Source organism: Pleurodeles waltl, chromosome 3_1, assembly GCF_031143425.1.
Source record: "Pleurodeles waltl isolate 20211129_DDA chromosome 3_1, aPleWal1.hap1.20221129, whole genome shotgun sequence".
In the NCBI taxonomy this organism is placed as follows: Eukaryota; Metazoa; Chordata; class Amphibia; order Caudata; family Salamandridae; genus Pleurodeles; species Pleurodeles waltl.
Genome location: NC_090440.1, coordinates 939798477 through 939816086, shown reverse-complemented (window position 1 = coordinate 939816086; position 17610 = coordinate 939798477).

The window sequence follows — 17610 nt, the reverse complement described above, 5'->3', positions numbered from 1 at the left end:
GTACCTGGAACATTGCGGTCTCCTAACACCGGATAGTGCATACAAATACATCCTAGTCGCTGTTGACATTTGCTCCAGATTTCTATGGGTATGGCCACAACACTCGGCTGACGCTCGGACTGTTATTAAAGATTTGCGAGTCTTTATTGGTACATATGCAGTTGCGGCTTTTTACTCAGACCAGGGCCCTGCATTCGCCTCAAGGGCATTCAGGGACGCCATGGCTTCGTCGGGGCCCAACTCCAGTACTCGTCTCCATTTCATCCAGAGGGAAATAGTGTTGTGGAACAATTAAACCATGATCTAAAGCCATCCTTAACAGCCAGAGTCTTAGGTATGGGTCATAGTTGGCTTAATCACCTGTATTGAGTCCAGAGAGCACTTAACAATCTGCCTAGAAGGTCCCTGGGGGGGTCATACTTCATATGAGTGCCTGTTCGGAACTCGGATGTATGTTCCAGATCTTGATGGTCCTGGCGTGGAGGCGGCAGAAACACCTTTTGACATAAATGAATGTGTCAATGTCTTAGAGGAATTTATAACAGTTCTGTGACGACAACTCGTCTGCCAGTGCTGCCTCCATAGGAATTAAGGATGCACCTGTAATGTCTACTGGCTGGATTCCTAGAGTGGGGGATCTAGTACGTGAAAAAGTTGCTGTGAAAAAGGAATTTGGTCCTTCTTATTGTGCACCAGTCCCAGTCTTGGGAATACACGGTACCAGAACTGTTATTCTTTCACCGTTGGCAGGTGCCAAGGAAAATCACTTTGTCACTATCGACAATGTCAAACTACACCATGTGGCTGATCCTGCACAGCCGACCAAAAGGAACAGCCAGTAGTTCCAGAATCCCTCTCACTACTGGTCAAGAAGTTCCTCTATAAGCTGTAAGCAGCAACACTGTTACCTCTCCGAGTTTGGGGAGGGTGGAAAATGATCTTGCATTGGTTCCACTAACAACAAATAATACAGAAATGATTGATCGATTTGATACAACTTTAACACAGGCGGATGGTGCCGCCATGGGAAACACCAACTCCAACAATTAACACGGCTCCAGTTTTTGCACAAACTGCTTCTGGATATTTTGCCGACATCAATGATGACGTCTCAGACTCATTCGCCTCTTTGACTCCACAACTGTCAAAAACACATAAGCTGATAAACTGGCTTAAAGTAATTTATTTCATTCTTCCATGGAACTATCTGTGGCTTTCACTGACTGTACTAGTTTTCCTGCTTTAGATTGGGTTTGTCATCACTTTCTTTTTGTTAATACATGGTCATTTTCTTCCTGAAAAATCAACAGTTGAACTGGTGGATGAGGTCCTAAAACCACATTATTCTTCGCCCAAGGTCCACAGAGACTTCTTCTTTATGAACATTTCCACTATACCAATTACCAATTGGATTGTTTGGGATAAAGTAATATTTGATATATACGGCCCTATGGAGGTCATTCAAATACCATATGTGTTTAAACTTTTAATGAACGATATGATACCCTGAGTTGTTTCTGATGATTGGGATGTGAAAACAGTTGATTCTATGATGACTGAATTGCAGTATTATACTGTATTTGAAAACAAAGATGTTTATCAATCTAAAGAGAATTATGGTGATATGTTTTGCTATAATTATTATGGGTACCATTTCATCCACAGAACAAGAAGCCCAAAGACTGTTTTTAACTATACACAATGGGAACATTGTCCAACTCCCCCACAAGGGAGTTCTAAAACGTATGCTGAAAAGTTTATATATTTTTCTCAGAATTATGTTAAAAATGCTGAGACGTATTATTTTAAATTGCCACCTACAGAAAACATACGCATATTATTGACAAATACGTAATTTATATATTCCGATTCCTTGGTTTCCCGGTTGACTATAGAAGGCTATGAATATTAGCTGAAGTCGATTGACTTAAAAAGTGTGTGGGGAATTAGACACTGGCAAATAAGGGGGAAGGAATCTTTATTTAGAGCATGTCTGATACTTGTTCAAATTATATTTTTAAATGAAACTGTTCAACAAATGAGTTGTTTAGGCTTAGCAAAGATTGAGGAATTGAACACGACCAGTATACCTGCCCATGCAAAATTTTACAAATGGCAAAAATATATAAGTGCAACTGAAGAGCAGCTCGAAGAATGGGTCCAGAATGGCACATTTAATGTTTCACTGGCACGCCCTGGCGAGTGGTTATTGTGGCCAATAAATACCAATGGGTGTCCCAAAAGTTTTATTAACTCCTCGGGGTTTTAGAACAAGTAGGCTGGACCCTCACTATATATCGTCCAAACATGCGGGTATAGTAACAACATACGGTGTAGGGAAACTATGCCTGCAATGGTTAAAGACTTCCTCACTAGATGCGGTTAGAGAACAGCTCTTTCTCCTGTCTATTAACACCGACTTACAGGACTTCCTGTTAGGCCCCAGAAAACAACACAGAAAATGCTTCCTATACGAAGTATGTAATGAAATTTTGAAGCTTTCACAACAAGAAGCTGCTGCCGGGTAAAGGCAAATAGGCCAGGAAAATTTTAAAAAGGCATTAGCTGTGGTAGATAATTGGATTAATACCCGTTCCGACCAGATATACACTTTAAACAACATTGTTTCTTCTGCAATAGACATTATACAAACAGATATGTCTTCCTTACATCATGGACAGAGTCAGCTAAGGTCTGTTATGCAGTTGGGTTGGACACTTCAAACACTGAAGGTGGGTCTCATTCCCTGGCAACATGTCAGCACAAGAGAAATATTTTCTTCTTTTAATTTAACGCGACAACAACTAATGGCTAAGAAAGAAACGACTTATGTCATGCTAAACATCTAGAAATTAGAAAAGTTGCCTTTTACTGTGGCTGAAATACCATCTGCTGAGTGGTTAATACATGGGGTCGTTAATCTGCCTATTTCCACACTACAATTCACCTTTTGTTTAAAACACATTCCGGTAGGCAGATATGAGAGGCTGCAGGATAGTTACTTCCATGAGGTGAGGGAGCTACCCTTCTCATACAAATGTCTCGGTGGCATGAAAGAGGTCTTTCTTAGCGGTAGTGAATGCAAGACTTAAGTCAGCCATTCAATGGTTTGTAAACAGCTGTCCTTGCATGGGGCGTGTAACGCATCTGCAGCAAATTTGGCTTGTTATCTGAAGGGAGTTCCAGTCCCCTTGATTAGACCTACGTTCCAGGTGCTTTCAAACGGCAGCTATATTCTCTTCAATGTTGAAGACTGTTGTGGGATGCGAGCTGGAATAGTTTATGTTGTTTCGGTCTCTAAGACTGTTACATGCTGCAGGAACGTACTTTTTCCTCCCACTAAAATAAAAGAGGTAGGGGACATTTGGCCTCATATTGCAACTTCTAATGTGAATTTTGACAAGTTGAGCAGACTCAAGGGTGTATTGTTTCAAAAACATGTGGCTCTTACTTCTGTACGCGAGACCTACGCAATTCAGGTGGCAAGGTCGTCAGCAGAGACACAGTCCCTTTTAAGTAGAAACTCTTTCCGAGACACTTTGGTGAACTCGTGGGACGAATATTTAATGCATCCAGTATGACTGGAATCGCAAATTTCTTTAAGGCTGTTGCTTCTGGTTTCGTTCACACCTTCTCCTCCATATTCAGTTTAATACCATCAGCCATCCACTGAATTTTCTCCAGCATTTTCGGGGGATTTCCAATAACTTTGGCTATAATAGCTGGCGTTTTGCTGTTGCTATTTTTCATGTGCAATGGCTGTCCCGCCGCAACAAGGAGGAATGAAGGCGCTCCCATCAGCACAGCTGCGTCATGACCGCATGATGCAGAATTTCGGAGCAACACTCCTGGAACAAATTGGAGTGTGACTGGTCCCTGTCATTCAGACTGGTTTTACATTGTGTGCAGCTCGTGCCTCTGGTGCTCTTTTGAACATGCACTGGAAGTTTGCCTTTCTATGCAGCGTTCGCTTTCATTGGACGCTGATCTGTTGATGTTCTCGCTAAGGGTTAATTACCAGATATGCGCGTTGAGGGTGCGTTTGCTGCGGGAAGCTACTTATGAGTTGCCCTTCCTGGAGGATGTGGCTCTTTACTCATGATTGGGCACACCACAGAATGCCGCCTTGGCTGAGGCTGAGGCTATGGAACACGAATGCTGCTTGATCCTTCTCGGTGATGACTTTCCAACTTCAACACCTGCCGAAGTGGAACATTTCCTGTCCTCTATTGTCCGGGAATCGATTGGGAATTCTAAAAATAACCTTGACTTTTGAAGTTCGGTCCTTTTTATGCCATATGTTCACATTTTAAATTGTCCTTTTATATATGCCCATGTGTCCTTTTAACTTGTCATTATTGACATGTTTTTATTTATATCTTAGGCTGAGATTTTAGTAGCTTTAATGTATATTTAGGCTTTGAACCACCTTCAACCGACAAGGGGAGCCATTTCAGTGATAGCTTCATGCACGTTATTTTAACACACTAAGCCTGGAGCTGTGCACTTTAACCTAGATATATTTTATTCAGCTTTGCTTTATTATTGTTACATAAACCACTTTTAGGGCCCTGTTTTATTTTCTCTCTATCTGACTCTTTTTGCCTAGGTCAGCACTATGTTCTCAAACAAGACATTCTTGCTCACTCTGTGCTTCTTCCAAGGCTGCAGAAAGATAGGTTGCCGGTGAACGTGGTATAAGTTTAGTCTCTGACATTCATAGAAAATACACATCCTTACGTAGGGACATTTTCTCAGAACATCAGTTTTATTATAAATCACGTCCCTGACCCTTACATGTTAGAGGGAGATTTCAGCCAGAGAACCACGACTTTATGCTGATTGCCGAATGCTTCGCTACAGCTGATAACGCAGACTTCAGGCCTTTGCTCAGGTATGGGGAATGATGTCTCCATAGGGGAACCTGAAGGGCAGAATTAGGGCTTAACACACTGTGCTCTATTATAGGCTAGATAGAAATTAGTCTATTGATTCAAGTGACAACATGGTAGCATTATTTTTAAGCTTTACTCTCATCGTCACAATTTTAATCTTATTATGTTGTGTTGTCCTGGTTATTGTAGCTCACGCTTTGTTATCTAAGTTGCAATCGCTTCATTCAAATCTTATTGAAACATATACTGCCTCTGTTTGTCATTATGTACATGAGACTAATGTAACTGAGAGAAACGGATGAGACCTCAGTGACCACGGCTTCCCTGAGAAACCATTTATGTAATGCGCTCGGCTGCCCAATCATCCCTGCTCTTGTGTAGAGATGAGGCACTACTAGTTGGCTGGAGCAAAATCTAGATTGGAGTGACCGGTGTCACAAGGCAGTGGGTCAGACTCAGTCTCCCACACCGCAGGCGATTCTGCCACTCGAAACCCAGTAGCCTCATTAGAATAATAAGAGCCTACGTCACAATCTTAAGTGGAGATGTGCTGGCTAGCTGTATCTCTTGACATGCATGACTAAACTCAATATGAATGAATGAGACTGTTACCAACGGGAAACAGCATTTATAACGAAAGCTGAACAATTGGAGCCCTTTACAACGAAGACCTTATAAATAAAATGCCTTTACAACAAATGAAATTGTTTACAACAAGCATGTCTTTACAACGGATGCCTTTGACAACGAAAATCATGGTAAATGTAAGTATAAAGCAAATATATGTGTGTGTACATACACACATATATATTTAAAAAGTATATACAAATATATGCAGTATTTTTATGTTTTTGTATATGTATGTATGTATTTATGTAGCTATAGTATTTATTGGTTTTAGGGTAGGTTTTAAGTTGTACGGGATTATTTTTAGAGTTTAGGGTGGGTGTGGGTTTTTGGTTGGTGAGGGAATTTTTAGGGCATAGGATGGGTGTGGTTTTTGGGTGTTAAGGGAATTCTTATGTGCTGTGGGGTGGGGTGGGTGGGGGATGGGGGAGGTAGACAATTGAGAGATTTCAACTCCGGAACTGTTTCAAGGTGGTGCATGCGACACCGCGGTATCTCACACTCAAGCCGTTATGACTACATATAATATTTTAACATGGAATGTGCGGGGCATGGCTGGCGTCTCTAAGAGCTGCAGGATATATGCATACCTCAAATGCCATAAGATACATATAGCTATATTACAGTAGATGCACCTCACAGCAGGAGACTTGAGTAATGTCGCCGAGAGGTGGTCAGGGTCGGTATATGGTACTAGGACACCGGCATTCGCGAGGGGGGTGCTGATATGGATTGCTCCTGGGGTCCCCTATACTGTAGTGCACAATAAAATTGATGAAGAGGGTAGGTATGTCCAACTGGAGGGGGCACTGGACAGGAGACAATTAGTTTTAATGGGGCTTGACGCACCCAGTACTAAACAGGGAGACTTTCTCTTATCCACCTCCTCATGTGTTCCGAATGTAGATATGAACAGATCTCACCCGCCACTTGCAGGTGCCTCCAGTAGGAGAATCTCCCAAGCACTGCAGTCTTGGATGCTGGAGAGGAGACTCAATGATGTGTGGCGGGGCTTACACCCCCTGGATAGGGAGTACTCATTTTTCTCCCCGGTCCATTGCCTCCACACCGAATAGACTTACTGCTCAGCTCTTACGGGCTGACTCATAACTTTACCGGGGCTTCATATCTAGCAAAAACTATATCCGACCACTGTCCTTTGAGTGCTTCTGTTCAGTGGGGTAGAGTGTCTACACCCGTCCCCTCCTGGCATCTACAACTGAATCTACTACTTTGCACTAAATAAGAAAACGGCGTCCTCACTGGCAACTGTGTGGGATGCACACAAAGTGGTGGTAAGGGGTTTATGTGTGTCAATGGCAGGGGGGCACGCTGCACATTAGCACGTGATTTACAAAACACCGAGGTGGAGCTGCGCGAGGCGGGATAAGTGGGGGCATAAGGTGCGGTGGATCGGGGGAGATTGGTTGAGTTGAGAGAGAACTGGGCCGAGGTTGACTCGCGCTTGAGACACCACTACATAGCTTGGATGCATTCTGAGGGGGGACAGCTCTAGCAGGTTATTGGCCTGGCTAATAAGAGGTGAACAACAGCATACCCCCAAAGGTGCCATCCGTTTAGAATCCGGGTCACAGTTAAAACACAATTAGAAATCAACGAGGCTTTCAGACAATATTACAGCGCTTTGTACATGATACGTCCCCCTCCATCTCCAGGGCGGTTGGAGGAATTTTTCAAGGTGCTTCATTTAACCCGCCTAACTGCTCCACAGATGCTGGAATTGGAGAAACCTATACAAAATGAAAGAGATTCAGCAGGCGCTGCACCAATTATCCCACAACAAAGCTCCCGGAAGTGATGGCTTGCCAGCTGAGTACTATCAGGCTTTTTCTGCACAGATGCTTAAACCATATTTGGAAATGTTAATGGAGACGTTTAGTGTGGGTTGGCTCCCTGAGTCGCAGTGTGAGGCGGTGATAGTTGTCCTCCATAAGAAGGGTCGCGATCCCCTAGACGTCCGGTCGTATCGCCCCTTATCACTGCTGAATTCAGATTGTAAATTATTGGGGAAAGTGCTGGCGAATCGCCTTCTTCCGCTAATGTAATCTCTGGTCCACTCGGACCAATCTGGTTTCATACCTGGCCAGAACACCTTCATTAATATTAGGTGCCTGCTGAGGCTCATGGCGGAGACCCCGGAGCTAGACTATAGACGGATAGCGGTCGCCTTGGACATAGAAAAGGCATTCGATACAATAGGCTGGCCCTTCTTAATGGAGGCACTGAGACACATGGCTTTTGGTAATATATTTATGTGTTGGATAACTGTATTATACTCTGACCCAAAGGCAACAGTTAAGACAGGCGGGGTCATCTCTGACGGGTTCGCTGTTGGCAAGGGCACGAGACAGAGCTGTCCTTTATCGCCGATTCTGTTTGCATTGGCAAATGAACCATTGGATGCGCGGCTATGGAGTAAGGCTCTACATTGGGACATACTAGATGGGGACGAGTATCGGATCGTCTCCCTATATGCAGACGATGCACTGATATACTTGCATAATCACTCTGAGTTCATCCCGGATTACTGAGTCTGCTGGATTCTTTTGGAGATCTATCTGGTCTGTGAGTGAACTGGATGAAGTCCTGTCTGTTCCCGATGCGTTTGGTGCCAGAACCTCAGTGAACCACGGCCTCACCGTATGCCTTGCCATGGTGCAATACCACTTTTAAATACCTAGGGATACATAGTCACCATGACACCACAGACCTTAGAGGGGGGGAATCTGGGTCGCGCGATCAGGTCCATTAGAGGCTCCTTGCCCTTCTGGTGTTCACTCCCGCTGTCTCAGTTGGCAATTGCAAAGATGATTATTCTCCCACGGTTATTATATCATTTCTCCACCCTGCCACTGTCACTCCCTCAGGCTTTCTTTGGGACTCTGTCCAGTCTGATCATCGACCTGGTATGGGGCAATGGACGCCAACGGGTGGCACTGACCAAGATTTATTTACAACTAACGCAGGGGGGACTGGGTGCTGCGCAGTACGAGCTGTACTATGCAGCGGCGCAGATACATTGAATCTTGCACTTGCTGCAGGATCCCCTAAGCTCAGAGGGTCAGATGGTGAATGCATCCCTGGGCCGCACAAATGTGCTGCGGTGGCTTTTCGATCAGAACGGGCCACTGCACCTGCGTAATATCCTGATGAAAGCGGCTCGGTGGAACTGGCGCCGGTATGTACTGAGGGGAAATCGGACCCCGTCCTATTCACCTAGGATTCCCCTGCTAGCCATCCCGGACATCGGGAGGGTAGTTGGACAACACAGATCGGCTGTTTGGCCCACGAAAGGCATACAAACAATAGGTGACATTTTTGAAGGGGGACGCTTCCTGACATATGAAGCGCTGGCGAGCGCTCACGACCTGGGACAGGGTTGGTTCGTAGCATACAGTGCGTTACATCAGCTGGTACGTGGCACATGGGGAAGTGGGGAATACGAACCACCAACGTCCCCTGTCTTACATGAATTACTAGCTGGTGCGGGCACACAGTTTAACATATCCTGGATATATAAAACACTGCTTGCTTGTCCTGAAGAGGTACAGACACAGGCGAAGGCTAGGAGGGTCGCGGTTCTGTCCGCGCTGACACAGCGTGCATGGATCACAACACTCACTTCGACACACGAAGTATCACGTAATTCTCGATTCCGGTACACGCAATTCAGTTATTTACACCAAACCTACTTATCCCCACACCGGCTTAAACGTATGTTCCCACAAGTTACCCCAGAATGCCAAAGATGTGGGGATCATGATGCCACTTTCTTTCATATCACATGGGATTGTCCTCCGGTGCTGCGCGCAGGGCATGTTGTTACCTCACTGACAGCTGAATGGTCGGGACTCTCTTTATCCCCTACACCGAATCCTGTTTACTGGGGATCCGCGTGAGACGCAGAGGGGGAGGGGGGGAAGCAGGAGCACCGGTGCATTGACTTAGCATTCGTATTATTTAAACGCCTTGTGGCGATGCAGTGGAAGTCACCGAGCACGCCAGACACTCACCGCTAGTCAAACGAATTGTTGCATTGGGCTAGAGCAGAGGCGCAGGTACTGCACTCCCTCCGTGACAGAGGGGTGATAGTCAAGGGGGCAGACATGTGGGATTCTTTTATTATTCAACTGGAGAACAAGGACGACACTCGTCCACCTTGAAATCGCAGCAACTACGGCCTTACATGACACACACTCGCATGTGGCAGTAAACATGGGGCTTACGAGGCAGAGGTTGGGATCGGTCAGAATGCTGCCTCAGTGTCACGTAGAATTGTCCCTACACTTTGTGCGGTGGGATCCAGTGCAACTGATGCAAACATGTACCCCCCACCGACCCCGCTCACCGAGCCGGATCTAGAACCCACAGGAGCATATGGGTTTTCACCCACCTCGCTGTTCTCCGAGGCCGAGCTTTTTCTAGGTCCCCCTCTATTCTCCCCCCTGCCCCTCTGTGGGGCCGGCTGTCCCCCTTTTTTTCTCCCCCTTCCCCTCTCCCCCCGTTCCCTTTTTGGGTCCTTCGCAAGCAGCTCTATATTAACTTGTTAGTTCTTTACATCTTTTCTTTTGCTTTTATTTTCAAATCTTTGATAACAGTTATTCTGCTTATACTAAGTGGTTTAGTTCATGTTGGTGTACTGCCACAAGTGTTGATATTGTACCCAGTCACATATCTGTAGTGGAGTGTGAAAACTTAATAAAGAGATTTTTTTTTTTTAAAGGGAATTCTTAGGATTTAGGGTGGGTATGGATTTTTGGATTTGAAGGGAATCTTTTAGGATTTACAGTGCATATGGGTTTTTGGGTGGTAAGGGATTTTTTCATGTTTATGGTGTATATGGGATTTTGGGTGGTAAGGGAATTTTGGGTTGATAAGATTTTGTTATGGTTTAGAGGTTGTCGATTAAAAGGTATCACCCTGAGCTCCAGCATGTTGATGTGAAGCCCTGATTCCACCGGAAACCAGAGTCCTCTGATCTCAACCTCTCCCAGATGGCCGCCCCATCCCAGAAATGATACATCTGTCACAACTGATTGGGGAGGGGAGAGAGTCTGCCTCTGACCCAATCACGGGTTGTCAACCACCACTGAAGGTCATTCATATTTCCCTCCCAGATCTGGACCATATCGGAGAGATTTCCCTGATGCTATGCCCAATGGAATTTCCGGTCCCACTGCAGAGCCTGCATATGCCATCTGGCATGTTTTACCACCAGGATGCAGGGGGCCATGGAGCCTCAGAGTCTGCTCCGGAGGATAAGCCAGAACCTGCACTGTGTCCAGAACTGCTCCTGCATCTGAGAGGGGTCAGGTGTGAATTCACCACATTTATAGTGAACCCCAGCGAATGCAGAAAGTTCGCCGTAGTTGGGCGGTGGGAGACAACAGCCTGGGATGAACTTGCCATCAACCACCAATCATCAAGGTAGAGGAAGACTTAAACCATTGACCTGTGCAGATGAGCTGCGACCACCGCCATCACCTTGGTGAACACCAGAGGGCCACTGGTAAGACCAAATGGCAGCATGGTGAACTGAATGTGTTTGTGGTCTACCTAGAACTGTGGGCCGGCAGGGCTGGGATATGGAATTATACATCCTGCAGACCAGTCTTCTGGGTATAGGTCAGCCGAGACCTGAGGCAAGGTGAGTATCCTGAACTTCTCCTTCTTGAGGAAGAGATTTACAGTCCATAAGTCTAGAATAGGGAAAATACCCCAGTTCTTTTGGTGTATCAAAAAGTATTGAGAATAACAACCACTGCCTACTTCTGATATGAAGACCCTTTCCATGGCTTTCCTAGCCAAGAGAGCAGTAATTTCCTCTTGGAGCAGACAAATGATCCTCTGCCAGTTGTATTAACGTAGGTGGGATAGGAGGAGGAAAGAATTGAAAAGGTAGGGCATAGCCTTCCTGATTATCTGCAGTACTTGAATCTGATGTTACTGATTTCCAGGGGAGGAGCTGGTGGTATATTCTCCCTCCAACTGGGCAAGCATGGTCCTGCAGGTGCAAACTAAGAGGGTTTAGGGACTGCAGCTGACAGGGGCTGTGTGGTAGACATATTATGACCTGCAGAGCCTCTACATCTGAAGACACTATGCCCACGTCCCCGCATACCCTGGGTTGGTGGCATGGTAGGTGCCACTCCGCTTTTGTAGCCACGAAAGGGGCACAAGGCAGACGAGGGGGTCATCGAGAAACCTAAGGACTTGGCCGTAGACCAAGAGTCCTTAAAACGCTCCAGCGCCAAGTCTTTCTCACCAAACAAGCGAGTAATATTGAACGGCATGTCCATCAGATTTACCTGGCCATCCCCCGAAAATCCAGATGTCCTCAGTCAGGCGTGGCGCCTTAAGGCCACTATCGACACGACTTCTCTGCCAAGCAAGACAATTGTGTCTAAGCCACACCCTATGGTGAACTTAGGTGCGTGTCTCCCATCTTTCATTGCTTGGGAGAGTGTGGTCCAGGCCTCCTCTGGGACCTGAGGTCATACTTGTGCAAGAGGGTCCCAAATGGTATGGGAGAAATGGCCAATAAGCATGAGGTATTCACCGCCCTCAGTGCCAGGCTAGTGGAAGAAAAAAAATTCTTACCAAGATGGCTCAGCCTCTTGGCTTCCTTGTTTGTTACTTGCCTGTAACACCTGTTCGCCTGTATTGGTATCTTTCATAGATTCACATGCTTGAATCAGTCCCCGTTGCAAAGTGGGAGTCCCACGATATCATAGTAAGCAGTATATATCAGTATAATAGGCCTCAAAGGAAATGCAGAGTTCAGATTAATAGCCTATCTATTTCCTTATTAAAAAGGGACCAAAGTTGAACAAAGACCAATCAGGTGACAGCACCTGTGGAACATTCCCTAAAGAGGCATCTTCCCTCAGATTTTCCAAGCACTAGGTAGGATAAACCTCACTGGTCAAGGAGAGCCTCTAAGGGGAGGAGGGTGTGTTGCATGTGAATCTATGAAAGATGCCAATACTGGAGAACAGGAGTTACATGAAAGTAACAAATTATTTCTCCAGTAGTGGGGTATCTTTCAGAATCACATGTTTGAATCAGAATAGTTAGCAGTGCAGTATCTATTAATCAAATACCAATGTACATGATAGTGGATTGGGGGGGTCGAACATTATAAATTCTATTTCTAAAAGGCTCACCTTAGTGGAAAAGATGTCTAAGTACTGCTTAACCCACAGCCATATCAGTGGTTTGTGCTGCTCTTCCAGGTTGCACCACAGCATATATTTCCAATGGACACCCCAGCAAATACGGCATCTGTTGTGGCAATTGCTCTTGCACAGTGTGCTCTAGTCTCCTGAATTAAATGCCCGCCAACCTTAGAAAAGCCGAACTGATCGGCTGATGAAATCCTTCCTGCTATGGTGGATTTGGAGACTTGGTGCACCTTAATTATTGTTACCATAGGCCACAAAGAGTTGATCAGTAGCATGAATATCTTTGTTCAATGTAAGTACAATTCTAAACATCTCTTGATATCAAGAGTATGAAGACTTTGTTCCACTGGTGTTTGCGGATTGGGGAAGAAAGTCTTAAGCATAACTGATTGACTTAGATGAAAATCAGACAGAATCTTCGGTACGAACCTGGGATTAGTTCGTAGGATTGCCATGGTATCTTTGAATTGTAACAAAGATTCTTTATTAATAAACTTATAGCTTGTTTACTCTCTTGGTAGAGGTGAAGGTAGGTAGCAAAGCCACCTTCCAGGTAAGGAACTTAATTTCGGCCCTGTGAACTGGTTCAAATTGACTTTTCAACTGAGTTTATACTGTGTTAAGTTGCCATGCAGGAAGTGGTGACTTTATTGGAGGATATGCTTTGAAAAGTCCTTTTAAGGAATTGGATGATTAATCTGTGCAACCACAAGAAAGAAGAGCCCAAAGTTCGACTGTACCTGGAAATAGCAGCTAAATACATTTTGACAGATGAATTGGCTAGACCAGGTTTGGCTATAGATAGTAGATATGGTAACATCGCTTTAGGAGGAGATATAATAAGATGTATGTTCGATTTTTTGCACCAAAGAATCAACTCTAGCCTATGCAAGAATATTCCAACAGTCTTCTTGAATATCTAAGTGCTAACGCTCATGGTGCTTGGGAGCCAAGTTGGTAGAGAAATCAGATCTGGATGAAGGACCTGCTGATTGTTCATTGACAACAAGTCTACTTGGGGCTTGACTTCTTGGTACGAAAGCTTGACGAGCTAGAGAGATTGCTCTGAGTTTGAAGAAGTTGATGTGAAGTTTCAATTGGTTTGGGGTCCATTTGTCCTCAATCTGCAGATTTTGCAAACGAGCTCCCCATCCTTCTAGGGAAGCGTCTGTTGTAATGACGTATTCTGAAATTAGAGGTAGGAATGTTACACCTGCAGAGAGATTTTTGGAGTTTATTCACCAGGGAAAAGCTGCTTGCATGACAAGTGTGCTCTGTACAATGTCGTCAAATTGTCCTTCCGACTGGAGCTACTGTGCATCCACATGTTCCTGGAGGGGTCGCATTTGGAGGTGAGCATGAGGTATTAAGAGAATGGCTGAGGACATCATGCCGAGTAGCGCTTAGATCAGGCAATTGAAGTGCACTTTCTTTTTGAAAGGGAGCAAGCCAGACAGGAATGTTTCTGTTGTCTGTCTTTGGACAAGAAAGCCTTGTCGAGTAATGTGTCTAGAGTTGCTCCTCAAAAGCTTATCCTTGTTGAAGGTAAGAGACTTTGGAAAATTTGAAAGATGCTAAGACACCTGACAGTATTCCTAAAGGCCTGCTTGGATGATGGAGCCTTTATTAGCCAGTTGTCAAGGTAAGGAAAAACTTGTGTGTCCTGTTGCCAGAGGTGGGCAGTCACTGGAGCAAAACATTTCACAAACATTTGGGGAACAGATCAGAGACCGAAAGGTAGAACACTGAAATGGTAATTTGTACAGGCTACTATAAATTGGAGGAATCTGGGATGGATGGGAGGGTCAAAATATGCATCATAAAGATTGAGGCTTGTAAGGAAATCTCCATAGTTGAGAATTTGGGAGAATCTTCTGGAGGGAAACCATATGAAAAGATTGCTTATTCAGGTACTTGTTGAGTTTCCTGAGGTTGAGAAGGGGACACCACTCTCCTGATTTTTTCCTTACAAGGAAAAAATGGGGACTAAAATCCCTTTCCTTTTTGGGGAAACAAAACCAGTTCTATGGCCTCCTGGGACAACATGGCCAAAACTTCCTTCTGAAAAAGATGACGGTGAGAAGGAACAAATTTTGTTGGTGCAATTTGAGTAAACTTAAAGATGTGGCAATCTTTGATGAAATCTAAGACCCATTTGTCCGTAGTTATCTTGGTGATATAGTTACTGGGAAATTCTGGCACCCACTGGAGAAAAGGTAGCGGTTGTAGCCGGCACATTGAAGTTGTCACTGTTATCTAGCGATGCCTCTGGGAGAAGTAGCCTGCCTCTCCTTCACCACTGTTTAGGATAGGCTGCTGAAGTCGGTGCTCTATATGGCTGATGTTAATAAGCAGGTCGAAAGGACAGGATTGTGATTGGTATCTCTGGTATCCCCCATGGTATGAATAAGATTTGCGGCCACATACATCACAAAAAAGTGTTTTACAGAACTGGAGGGTTCCAAGAGATCGGGCTGTCCTTGTGTCAGTCTTTAATGCCTGCAAAGCATTATCAACATATTTCCCAAATAAGGAATCGCAGTCAAAAAGCACATCAAGTATTTTTGTCTGCACTTCAGGGCAGAAAGTTGTAGCCTTATGCCAACCCTGTAGAAAGCCTATGGATGATTGGAGATCTATCCATTGCGCAGTCATTGATTTCAGATGCGGCTTTTCCACCTTAGAATTGCCAGAGAGTTTGTGGCCTGACAAAAGTGTGATTTTTTTTTTTTTACTAATAATGTCCAATCACCTTCCCTAGTTATCAGGCAGAGTAGTGATAGGGGCTGAAGGATTTTTAGATCAGCGTTGCTCAGCCTGAGCTATAACTGAATCAGATTGTGGATGCCCGATTAAGCAGGCTGACGAATTGTCCAGTGATTTATATGTTTTGCCAACTGTAGGAAGAACAGCAGTGATGGTTTCTGGTATCTTCATTATTTTAACTCCTTTCCATATGTACTCAACGATCGGTATTGCTCTGTGTTCTTGGATTGATCTTTAAAGTCATATAAAACAGAAAGTCTGTTGAATAGTAATGGGGAGTTGAAAACGTTTGGTTGCTCTCCCCATTAGCATATGAAAACCTCCAATATCTCCTGGTGGGGAATCTGCTGGTTCTGGCACTGGAGGAGTAAGTGGCGGGATAAGGTAATCATCACTTTGGTTAGTGATGGTATGATTCTCTGTGATTTCACCTTCTTCTCTGTCTCCATCATCGGCAACATTATCATCATCATCTGTAGCGGAAAGATCATCTTGAGGAGGCATGGCAATACTGTATTGTGGCATCATCCTTCCGATAGGTGTAGGCAGATGCTCTGGAGATTTAGGTGCAGGTGTTGCTACTATTGCAGGTGACTGATGCACTTCTGCTGGTATTGGGAAGCATATGTAATTGTCTTTTAGCAGGCTTTTTGATCTTATACAAGCAAAGCCGGAACCTGAACCATGTCTGGTGGTGGTGCTGGAGGAGGCCCATAAGGATGATACCATTTTGCATATGATGAGAGTGATGGACATGTTGATAATAATCTTGCTCCTCCTCTTCATCCTATTTTACATGTAATTAGGAGGGGCTGTGAGCTGCACCAAACATTTCTTGATAATCATACTCTGAATCTTGACCATCCAGTAAGTGGCTGGATATTAGTGGGGATACATCAAATGGTGATGTGAAATAAAAATGCATACGGTGAGGAGATGGCAAAAGTGTCACCAACGAGGTCTTGAACAGTGTGGGCAATAGTAACGGATGGCTTCTTGTGTTTTGACTTTCTGATAAGGAGATCTTTTCAAAAGGCTGCATTGCAACAGCGTCATCGTCTCGGTCGTCGACAGTGGTACAGACAACAATGCATTTGTCGACGGTGTGGGTAGTCACTGTTACTGTCGTCAATGCACAATTCTTGTTGGCGGTGTGGTTGTCATCTTCATTGAAGAGATAGTATTTGTCGCTGTGGAAACCATCATCAACCACAGGATGGACGAAGACAGTAAGTTTGTCATTGGCTTGTCACTTCTGTCAACTGTGGTTCTGATGTCTTTGAAGGCAATTTTGATTTCTTTGCAGTCTCGGATAAAGATCTAGCCATTATAGAAGTGGCTATGGCAAGAGTAGCTGGCTCGAATTTAGTTTGAGGAAGCCCTTTTTTGTTTTTGTGGATGGGAAAAGCATTCTATAGATCCATGGTGGGTCTTTTTTAAGGCTTTTTTACTACGTTGAGAGGAATTGTGCAATTTTACCCTCTTTTTTGGATGTCTGAAGAGATGAAACACCCACTACTTTCCTCCAAAGCACAACAGACTTGGATATAAACAGAGGGTTTTTGTAGAAAAAGTTCTGCAAATCTTGCAGTCTCTCATCTTGTGGGATGAAGAAAGGCAATATATACATACCATGTGTGAATTTTCTGAATGAAGCCTTTTCTAACCACAGGTGGCACAAGGTCTGAAGAGTCCTTTCTTGACCAGTTCTGACATACTGGAACAGAAAATAGTTGAAGGTGAATACATTTTGAAAAAAACTGAGCAGCGCTCAGGGAGATGGTCTCACACACAACATGTATTGAAAATCTGAGGGAAGATGACTGTTGGGAGTGTTCTAATGGGGCTGTCGCATGATTGGTCATTATTCAACTTTGGACCCTTTTTTTTTAACCCTTTAGGTGCCGCGGACGAGCTGGTCTCGTCCTCAGCTACAGTGCTCATGTGACGAGGACGAGACCAGTTCGTCCTGCACCCGGCCCACGTCACCCACCCACACCCCCAGGTCAGGGATGGCAGGGGAAGCGCTTCCACAGCCACCCCAAGCCCCCCTCGGGTCCATGTTGTTTTTGGACCCTTGCCTATCACAGACACTAGGCCTACCCACACAAATGAGG